General features: G+C 40.5%; 1 pseudogene; it reads left to right on the forward strand.

Annotated features, from left to right (window-relative positions):
* The first annotated feature begins 9,358 nt into the window (after nucleotides 1-9,358).
* On the forward strand, nucleotides 9,359-11,450 carry LOC148007973 (uncharacterized; annotated as a pseudogene).
* Nucleotides 11,451-11,792: the final 342 nt, after the last annotated feature.

Below are 11,792 nucleotides of genomic sequence, written 5' to 3' on the forward strand. Positions count from 1 at the left end.
ACTTTTGGAATGTGCTCAACAGTTTCATTGCTTACATGTGAAAAGAAAGTTTACTGGCGTCTCTGTGACGCAATCCAAAAAGTTTGGTTGACATGATATATGCATACATAACTGGGGTAACAAAAAAGTGATTTGTAACTTGCAGATTTCAGAGAAGAAGGTTAAAAAAGTGACAGAAATGAATGTGGAGCCTTCAGTTCCTATGGGTAATGGATCTATAGTAGGGGGAAGCCCTCTTATCAGATCTGCATCACATGCATTGAATGGGAGCTCATCTCAGTGGCCCAGTGATTTTTTATATAATGACTATGTCTTTCCAGCAGAGGGGATTCCATCACTTCATCTGCCCACGGTAGTTGTATTCACTCAAGGGTTATTACAATTCATGGTTGTTTTAGCAAGCGTTCTGTTAATCAGTTATTGTTTTTAAGTAGCCAAGTCTTAAAACCTGTCACATGCTGAATGTGCTCAAGCTTACTGGCTTTATTGTAATTTATATTGGATGCAGGTTATCAGCAATGAGGTGACGCATGTAGCTAGGTGTAGGAGAATCTATGCCCATGCTCATGACTATCACATAAACTCCATTTCCAACAACAGGTATACAGAGTGCCTATTGCACTCATTTTTCTAATTTACAGTTGGATCTGAGTTTACAGATCTCATCAGGTTTAGGCCTTCTAGTGGGCATTTATAGTTTGCATGGTAAGGTATCTCAATGCCTGTTGTTGTGAACCTTTTGTTTAGCTCCTTTATCTTGTTTACCATGTTCCTGATCTTGATTTGTGGAAACTTTTTGAACTGTAAAAGCTCATAGACCATTTTTTGTATAGGATTTCAGGCTTTGTTTGTTGCTTGTCTTCAGGCAAATTTGGGCCATTCAAGTTGTCACCAAGGCCTCCTCAGATAGAGATAGCGTGCTCAAATGGAGAGAGCCTTCTCAGATAGAGAGAGCCTCCTCATATATAGAGAGAAGGCTCAAATAGAGAGAGCTTTCTCAGATAGAGAGAGCCTCTTAGATAGAGAGAGCATTCGCAGATAGAGAGAGCCTTGTTAGGCAGACTCACTGCCTTCCTTCTTCAGGAGTTCTCATCTTACAAGGTTGTACTCGGCAGTGGGGAAGTTGATTTTAGGGTAGGTGTGCTATCAATTTTACACCTCAAAGTCCACAGGATGGATTATGATATCTGTCCTTAGGCTTTGAGAAACGGCTGTCAGGCATCTTATGCCCAGATAAGTGTCGGTCAAAATTCGAACAGACTTTGGTTCAACCTTCTTTTATGCCCTAAATGGGTACTCAGGAAGGTAGATTAGCTAACACTTCTTGTACGCAGTTAATCAATGCGTTGAGGGAACTGTAATATGATTGAGTTAGGAAAGGACATAGGTGGCTCCAAGAAAGGGAAGGAGTTGATGTTCTAAATGGGAGGCCTGGATCCGTGACATTTGTGGGGACTCCAAGGGAGCACTTCCTTCTCTTCTTCTAATAGAAGAGTGGGAGGGGCAAGGCCAACTTTTTCTATGGAGATAAGCGATGGTGGGGATATTACGGTGGTGCTCCTAGAAGCTCAAGAAAGGAGAAGGTAGCACCAAGATATAAGATGCTCTTTGAGGCAGATGGCATCATATGGCAGATTTTGGAGTTCAGGTTTGGAGAGGTGGGGTGGGACCTGAATTTGGGATTGCAAGAAATTATTAGATTTTATAGGGAGGCTATGAGAGGAGAGAGTTTTTCCTTTGTTTTTTTTGTTGTGTTTTTTGGTTTTTGGGGGGGGGGGGGGGGGGAACATGTGCACTTTAGCATCACCTTCACGAGGATGCAACTGGCAGTAGCATCTAGAGGATGTCTGCAGGTAGCTTAGATGTCTTAGCACCGCTTCTTGCAAGATTTTGTTTGTTGGCTATATTGGTGACAAATGTGAACTATGGACTTTTTGAAAAGATTATCAGGCTGATACACATAGGGTGCGTTGAACTTGAGACAACCATGACAGAGTGGCTATATCGGTGAATGTGAACTACAGACTTTTTTAAAAAGGCTATCAACCTGATACACATAGGGCGTGTTGAACTTGAGACGTCCGTGACTTAACGTGAGAAAGCTTTTGCAATACAAAAGAAAAGGCACAACTAGCACTTAAGAAAGGCACAACTATCATGAACACAGACGTCGAGATGAGTTTGGGCTGCAAAATGTGAGAAAGCTTTTGCAATAAAACAGGAAAAAGAAGGCAGAATCAGCATGAAACCAAACTCAAATGGTTACAAGTAAGATGGGAGACAGAGCTGTAGGAATCACTCTTCATTGCATATGTAAGGTCTGCAAGTGTGTTTATATACACTGGAATGCACAAAACAGTAGTAGTCTGGGCCAGTACTCTAGAGAAATACTGTGGCTTCAAAACACCCAATAATCTACTCCTTCATCCACATCTTCTGCCTGTATTCCACTGTGCAGAAATATGTGGCTGCTGAAGATGGCATTTAAACACCCAATCTTCTACTTCTTCACTGGAAGTTCGGCCAAGTTCTACTTGCACTTCATGGGCTTATTAATTACAATTCTGAGGAGGCGTTGATCACCTCTTGGAACTCACTTCATGTTCAAATTGTCTCCAAATGAAGCTGAAGAGGGATCAACTGGTGAAGAAAGCAGCCCACCCTCCAGTGGGACTTAGGAGAGGCTTTGGCACATTCTTTATGGAGGTCACCTGGCATACCATTGTTCAGCTAACCTAGGTAGGAGAATTTATATGGCTGAATATTGGATGTGTTTAGATTTCTTACATAGTTTTTGTTTAGATACTGTGACAGCTTCAGGTTCTGAAAGGTGAACTTGTTTGTGTGGCTGATGGCTTACAAAGGAGCATGAGGTCATCCTGTGTATTACTAATCTAGGCATTACTTTGGACTCCCAAATATAGTGTGTATTGGAATGCTAGTGCTGTGTATTGGACTGTCCACTAGCACATGCCACAAACCATGTCGGAAAGAGCAGCTCTTGTCAAGTGTAGATAGAGAGATGATACTTGCTTGGTGTGGTGAAATTTTGTTCGTTCAAAGTTCTCCTTTAGGTCCAGATTTGTGTTATGAGGGGTATCTAGACTCTTAAGTGGACAGTTACTTGGCATGGGGTAACATTGTCTCCTCCTTTAGGTCTAGCTTTGTTTTATGTGAGCTATCTAGAAAATGTAGACGACCCTAGTCTGTCTCAAAAGATATTCTATATGGTGGTAGGACAAATGCCCAAAGTTCTCCCATAAAAGGATGTTGTGGGCATTCCTTCATTCACTCTGATAATCACATTTCCTCACTTTCTGTGCTAGCTCTCCATCACCTTCATTGTCATCATTATCATTATCATCCTTCATCACCTTCCTCTTCAGCGGCTCCTGCCCCTGCCTTGAAGGACTACCAACCAACACCTACAGCTGCTATCCACCTCAGTCACGCTGCCGCCCACCATCAGGTTGCTTCTGCTTCTTCACTGGTTGTTGTGGCCCTTTTTCCAGCTGTCATCCTGGACTTACCATCTGTGTTTCATGTCCAAGCACTTGCATTTTGGACTGCAGGCTGTGTGAGTCTTGGAGACTTCCACTTGATTGTTGCACTCTCCTCTACAGGCTGACGCTTGCCACATAGAGAACACTTTGCAAGCTTGTGTAAAGAAATTGTATAGCAAACACAGAAAACATAGTGTGCATGACAACATGGAGAACAATATTTGTAAAATGCCGAATGATAATGAATGAATGAGATTGAAGATAATAAAATCAATGGGTCCGTGAACCTCTATATCTCTAGGATTGAAGTGAAGGTGCGTCAGAATGTGTTGTACTCAAATGGATCCCAAAATGTAGGAGCTGCAGTACATGATGCTTGAAGATGATGAAGATTGATAATTGCAGCAAAAATGCAGATCTGGCTGTAATCTGGAGCAGGTGTTGATGATATCAGCAGTCTAGAATACTCTGAAGGCTGGATGGCTGACTGGGACATCCTGTACTAGAAAATGCTCATGTGCTAGCTCCAGAAGACCTTTGAAACAGCAAATGCAAGGGCTGTGGATGCAGATGATTACTGCAGGAGGGGTGGGATGCTGGGCAGCTTGTAGCAACAGCAAACCTGGATGTGGTTCAGGCCTGGAGTAGGTGGCCTTAGTTGGATGGCCAGTAGAAACAGCACACGCAGTAGTAGAGTGTCTTCAAAGAGACAGTAGGGCAGGAAGGCTCCATGAACTGGCAATGCCCTCTGATAGGGATGTGGGCAACAGTGGGAGATGAAGCTGCTGAAGGTTGGCTGGCTGGAATGAGGGGATTTAGGATGCACAAACACAAGGCTCCTCTTTATAAAGGATGGGGGATGTGCTTGTCTTATTGTCAAGATAATCCAGTTATTTTTGGTAATTTTGCCTTAATTCCTTTTTCAGGCTGTGTTGAGGAGACTAATTTAAGGGTTAGTGCATGATGATTATGATGAGGGCCAACCCTATTAGTAGCTCAACATTGAACACCCCCTATCAAGCCCAAAAAGGAATCATATGGCAGTTGGCCCTCGCGTTGATACACTGCAAACCAAACAGAGAAAATATACCGCCACTTTCACAAATTTTGAAGCAGAGCGCTATACGAGCGGGCAAGTTGATTCCAGAAATATAAGATGGGAAGAAAACAGGATTAATGCAAAACCTACGATATACTTTGCTGAAGAAAATGCTGGTCTCTGATGATGGGAAACATTGCTTTGTGGTACACCTTGGTTGCCCAAGGACCTACAAAGACTATAGAGGTGATGTATATTTTCCTTTTGGGATAGCCCTATTTAAAGGGTCTTACCTTTTTTTTTGGGGATGGATATTAATGATAGTAAGAGGGGAAAATTAAACATCCTCCATAAATAGCGTCAATATAAGGCAAGGCTAGGGTGAAGAGATATAGCTGAGATAATATCTGCCATAGTAGAGTGCCACAATGATAATGTGCTACAAACATGGTGGATCCAAGATGACCACTCCTTTGGGAAGGTAAAAGGGAGACATGCTTACATAGTGCAAGGAGTTTTCATCCTTGGATGGGTATGTTAGCTTGTATTTTGATAGTCTATCATCTCTTTGTCGTGAGCTCTGTCAGAGTTTGATGGAGATAGAGGAGCTCTAGCCCAATCTAGCTGTGTGCATTTCTTTTTCAATGAGTGTCGGGTCTGTTCATATTGTCAGTGACCAATTTCCAGCCTTTCCAGTGGCCATGCAACCTCTTTTCATGGCTAGGTAGTAGGGGGCCTACATAGAGGTTTTCGCTAGCATTTTCACATTCATTGCAGGCTGGTCAGCCAGTTTTATGCTGGCGGATTGCATCATATTTTTGGCCATTTTCATGTCAGCTAGTTTTGGTCATTTTCTGCTATATATAGCAAGCCGGTTATTCATCTTCTTCTGCAAGTTGAGCACACTCTGTCTATGACATTCTCTGCCTCTAGTGCAACGATCGTCATCATCCTGATCTGGCTCTCAATGATGCCTTGGGCTTGTGCAAGGACTGATTAGTCTGCCTTTGTATTCAACATTCCATTCAGATTCAGTGCAGATTATCACTTCGTTCTCTTCTCTCTTGCTATCTCTCTCTTCTCTCTGTGTTTGTCTCTCTCTTCCGTTGCACTTACACATGGTATCATTGCCTAAGTGGGGATGTAGAGACCTTCACGAGAGGAGACTACATCTAGGTTGCTATTTGGAGCAGATTGGTCGTGAAGAACGTGATCTTGCTACATTTTTCATGCCTTCTACAAAGCATGCGAGATATCTATGATCTTCCTTTGTAGGGTGTAGGCGATCTTGTCAGAAGTGGAGCAGCAATGGAAGCATAAACATATGTTGTAATAAATTGTTGAAACACAAGACAAAAGAGAAAGGGAAAGAAAAAACACTGAAGAACACAATACATATAAGAACTTAGATGTATGCTCAGGAAATGGAATCCATATATCCAACACGAGACAGTCGCATACAATAGTGAGTCACTAGTTGTATGGGCACCGGCAACAACTCCTCTCTCCATGGAGTCTCCACGTGTGATGGCAGATGACTTATTGAGTGAGGAGGAGCTTGAATATATAGGACAAAAATATGTCCTCAATATGATTAGGTTGGCTAGCATGCTCAATATAACCAAAGTAAAGACCATTAAAAATGCCTAAAATATCCTAAATAATGTGCCCAGCCTTTGCATGCACAGACTCACACATGAGCTAACATATCTGCTAAGAGATATTCCCTCTGTTCGGGCATCCCAACACCAAAACACAAATTTTCTAGTGTGATTGCAGGTCTATGATTGAGATCAACTACGAATAGTTCAATTCGTTTGATGACTCTGATGTTGAAACCATATTTTTCTTTGAAGATAGGCGTTCCCCTTGGTTCAAATTTCATGAAGAGCAATATGAGGAACAAAGATAAGAGTCCCCTTTTGAAAGGGAACATCATTTTGATAGGTCTCGAAGGTCTGAGTGACTTTCTCCTTTTGTTTCTTTACATGTTTCCCATAGGGCCTGCCCTTCTGTCCCTCATATTGCCATGATGGCCAGTTTTTCCTTCCTTACCCAAAGAAGATTAATGTGACCGGTCAAACTACTCCCTATGATCATGCAAAGCGGAATGCATTCTCGATACCATTGATCTTTAGGATTTTATTACTACTCCTATTCTTGGACATGTGGAGAACTGCTAGTGGTTCTACTATGGCCTAAGTAGCTCAATGGGATCGGCTCAATTCTCGGGCTAGGTTCTTTCTTTTTGTGAGTCTACAAGATGTTGTCCTTGTTCATGTATATAGGTTGCAGATGAGATTGGAGGTGTGAACAAAGCTCTCTTCTCTCTTATTATTAGAAGGCGGACGATATATTCAAAGGATATGGCAATAATGGTTCTTCTTACCTAGTTACCATCTCCTAAGTATAATATCCTCTATACTAGTTGTCTTTACCTCCAAGGCACATAGGACTCTTCTTTTGGAGGAGTTAGCTTTGCTTCTCTTGGAGCATGATAAGCGACTCAAAAAGATAGGAGCCAATGGATCACACTCTACCAAGGCCATTACTGTAGATGCTGGAGGGGGAAATGGAACGTTGGAACACGGTATCCATAATGTTGGGAACTTAGAAACATGACGAAACAAAACATGTTGACATGTGGACAAAAGAAACATTTGAAGCAACTAGGTGGATATTCTTTTTTTGGCCTTCTCATCTTCAAATTGGATTAGTCAAGCCACAAATATGAAAAGCTAGGAGTAGGATAATTTGACAGGTGACATTAATACATTTTAATTGGAAACATGTTAGTTAAAAACATTGCAAATGTTTAATTGAAACATTTTAGCTTAAGCAGAACATTTTAAAGCATTGAAAATGTATAATTGGAACATTTTAGCTTAAGCATAACATTAAAACGTTTTGATTAGCGATGTATTAGTTAAAACAAAAATGTAAAATTTAACATGTTTGATTAAAAACGTTTTAGTTAAAAAGTGAAATCTAAAACGTTTAATCAAAGCTGTTTTATTAAAACATAGAAAGTGTTTTAATAATTAAACCTTCACTTAAGGACATAAAAACATTTTAACTTAAAAATGTTGATATAAGCAAACATTTACTTAAAAACATAAAAAGCATTTTAGCTTAAAATTGGAAATTTAAAACGTTTTAGTTTAAGCATATTAGTTAAAATGTCAAAAATAATAAAATATTGATCTTGGTCTAAAAATGTAACATTTAAAATATTTTAATATAAAAAACTTTACTTAACATATAATTTTTTTTGTAAAAATTAAAATGTTCTAATATAAAAAACTTTAGTTAAACATATTAACAAAACAAATTTAGTTTCTCCAATATATAGTAGATGCTTTAGTTATTTTACATTTTATGTTTATGTTTTTGTGCTTCAATATTTGGGAGTCAAGTATTCTACATATATTAATGACGTGGCATTCTTGTTCTCGTTCTGTTTTTCTTGAAGTTTATTCTCGCTCCACAAGTTGTGCTCCCCATTCCCATGGGCCATTGCATTGTGACTATGCATGACAAGCTTAGCTGCTCAGTGTCACACTTGGGTGTGAACTGCTCTATGTTCTGCTATGTTTGAGATACACATTCAAAAGGAGTAACATGCAAGAATGGATGCATTTTGGATGTATTCAAGTTACATGGTGGATATTTGTTGGCATATTATACTGTCAAGTATTGGTTTACTTTGCATGCTTGCTAGTTGCTGCCAACCAAAAAATTGTGCTTGGCCACAAGTAGAATAGTTGGTCTTTTAGATTTGCTAAGTGTGAAAAAAAAGCACAAACTTAAGTGACAGTTTCTCCAACATAAATTTTGAACACTTAGGGTGTTATGAGGACATGTATTTTTGAAACCTCTCTTAACATGTAGATTAATTTTTAATCACATGGTTAAGTAAATGTTGCACATGTGAGGTGTAACTAGGGTTAGAGTAAATTTACGAGCTCGAGACTCTAGGAAATCACGGGATGTCAAAGGCAAAAGTTGCTATAAGTTATGCTGCACAGGTACTTGGTGGTATCTGGTGCAGTTGTTGGCATAGTAGTAAGGGAACGTTGTTCCATCCCCTTGAGAACGTGGGAATGTGTTCCATACCAAAAAAATGCCAAAGGAACAGGGAAACGTTGCAAGGGAACGCCTGTGAAGAGAGAATGACTGGGGGAACGTGGGGAATGTGGAGGGAAATGTGGGGGAATGCTGTGGGGAAGGATTGTGAAGGGGGAAACGGGTGGGGGAATGTGAAGGGGAATGTGGATGTTGCCATTCCCCAAAAGGGAACATTAAAAAAGTGACGGTATTGTTGGGACTACCGAAAGTGACCCACGAGGTGTCCGAATTGTGGCGATTGGTGTGTAAACTATCGCACTGTCGGGAGCAGTGCATTGTGTGATGTGACTAGCATGCATTCGTTTCAACCTCTAGGTAAGAGAAAACTGCCTGTTGGACTGTAGTCTCCTCCCTCTCTCTCTCTCTCCCCCTTCCATTTCATAATAATTATAGCTCTCTCTCTCTCTCCCTCTCTCCCTTCCATTTCAGAATAATTACATCTCTCTCTCTCTCTCTATCTTAGCTTTGTTTTTACAGCTCTCTCTCTCTCTCTCTCTCAAAACAAGCTTAGAGCCTTAGATGTTATTGTTTATAGCTATCAGTCTTTTCTTTTACTAATTACAGCTCTCTCTCTGTCTCTCTCTCTAAAACAACTCTGTTTTCACAGTAGTCCCTTTCTCTCTCTTAAAACAGGCCGAGTCTCATGGAGGGTTGACTAATCCTTTTGATTCCTGAATTTGTAGAAGTCATGGCTTCCTCGGGATCAAAGCGTTCGGGCAATAAGCGATCTCAGCCTAGTTGATGGGATGAGGTTGAGAAAGTGGACCATTATGCATCAAAGGGAGGTGCAAAGAAATGGAAATGCAAAAGGTGTGAGCAATTGAAAACAGGAGGATTCAATCGTGTGAAGCAACACTTATGTCATGTTGACATCAGAGCCCAAATAAATTCCGAAATGCAAAGGCAGCTCTTGGCAAAGTACGCAAGTGAAGAAGACAAAGCATACGCAAGGAAAAAACAAGCAATTGATGCATCTTTTTTTAGTGGACAAGCTGATGATATAGTCATGGGTGATGGAGCCATGCATGGAGGACTTGGAACTTTTGCATCCTCACAATCCCATCATGGAAAATGCAGCAAGCAACAAACCTTGGGAACAGCTTGGGATCCTCATAAAAAGGACAAGGTGGATGCAATTGTGGCAAGGTTTTTCTACCATGATCATGTTGCATTTAATGTTATAAGATCTTCCTACTTCCTTGAGATGGTTCAAGATTGCCAAGTATGGTCCAACCTATAAGCCTCCATCATATGAGATAGTGCGTACCACTTTGTTGCAAAAGGAAAAGGATGCAATTGAATGTGCTTTGGCAATTGTGCAAGAAAGTTGGGTAAAGAATGGTGTCTCTTTGAGAGCAGATGGGTAGAGTGATACTTGAAAATAGTCCATCCATGGGATGGTTGCTTATTCCTGAGGAAAGATGCAATTCATTTCCTCACATGATGCCTTAAGTACAGGAAAAAGTGCAGATCAGCTTGTGGAGGAATGGGCGGAAGGTGTTGAAAAAGTTGGGGCTGAAAATGTAATCCAGTTTCTCGCTGATGGTGTGGCAACAAATAGGGCAGCAGGTATGAGATTTAAGGAGAGAGATCCGCACATCACATTCAGCCCGTTTGCTCATTGTTTGAGCAATTTGTTGAAAGACATTGGTAGCTTGTCATGGATTGATTCCTTCATCCAAAAGGATAAGGATATAATCAGTTTCATCCAAAGCCATCAGTTCATTTGTAGTGAGCTCTATAGCAGATCACCTAAAAAAGATCTCTTAAAGTACTCTGAGACGCGCTTTGGCTATAACTTTCTTATGACAAAGAGACTCGAGAAGGTAAGCTTACCCCTGAAGCAATTGGTGGTAAGTAATGAGTGGATGGGATGGGCTACTTCTAGATCAAGGGCTGGTACAGCAGTGGAGAATATCATACAAGATCATGCATTTTGGAATAAATTGAAAAGTATCAATATTGTCATGAAACCAATCATGCGCTTGATGCAAATTGCAGATGGACGAGAGCCATGCATTGGAAAGGTCTATGAGGGGGGAGATCGCATGATTGAGAAGCTAGGATAGCTTGGTTTGGATGATGCAAAGTATAAAGAAGTCCAAGATTTATGTGAGGCAAGATGGAATGCTTATCACTCACCTATGCATGCAGTAGCATATGTATTAGATCTAGAGTTCCAAGGGTGTGGTCAAGAGAAGGATGAAGAGGTAATGCAGGGTTGGGACATAGTGCTTTCTAGGTTGGTTCCCATTGATACTAAGAGAAGATTGGTGAAAGATTAGCTTGGTTTTTATAGAAACAAGTTAGGAAGGTTTGGGTTAGCTAATGCACAACTAGATCGGTTTAAGATTGGCGTTGCCTTATGGTGGGAAGATTATGGGGCACATACACCTGAGCTTCAAACATTGGCAGTGCGGATTTTGTCTCAAGGTGCAAGCTCCTCTCCCATTGAGCAACTATGGAGTGTATTTGGGCATGTTGTATCTAAAAAGCGGAATAGGTTTGGGACAAAACAAGTGAATGGCTTGATATTTGTCAGTGCAAACTTGCGCTTGCTTGCAGATGTGGCTTCTGTCAAGGCAGAAAATTTTATAGCTCTTGATGAAGAAGAGTCCTTTGATGATGAGGATGGGGAGACATCTATGCTTACATATATGGTCGATGATCAAGATGCTTTGGAACTTGCAAATGCTGATTTTGATGATGATATGGCTTTCTTAGACAATGTGGATGATAGTCTTTTGGATAGTCTTGCTACTAGTGGCAGCCGTGTATGATCCAATGATTACTTTGAGAGACTTTCAAATTCCAAGTTGCTATATTTTGTCAACTATACCATAATCCTAGATTATCATCTATTTTGGATCTTATAAGTTATGTGTCATTTCAATGTAACCATCCATTTATCAATGAAAAAGACTATCATGTTTTGTAAATTGTGCATGTGTTTTTCAAAGAGCTTTTATGAAATATATAAATGAATTGTTTAAAATATGTAAATCATATATATAGTACAAGTCGTTTTCCTTACGTTCCCATTCCCCTTGAGGCTTCGTTCATATTTCCTTAGGACCTTGCGTTCGCATTTGCGTTCCCGTTTGCGTTTGCGTTCCCGTTCC

This window comes from Lygodium microphyllum, unplaced genomic scaffold (genome assembly GCF_053477565.2).
Source record: "Lygodium microphyllum isolate KBCC unplaced genomic scaffold, Lygodium_microphyllum_v1.1.10 scaffold_908, whole genome shotgun sequence".
Taxonomy (NCBI): Eukaryota; Viridiplantae; Streptophyta; class Polypodiopsida; order Schizaeales; family Lygodiaceae; genus Lygodium; species Lygodium microphyllum.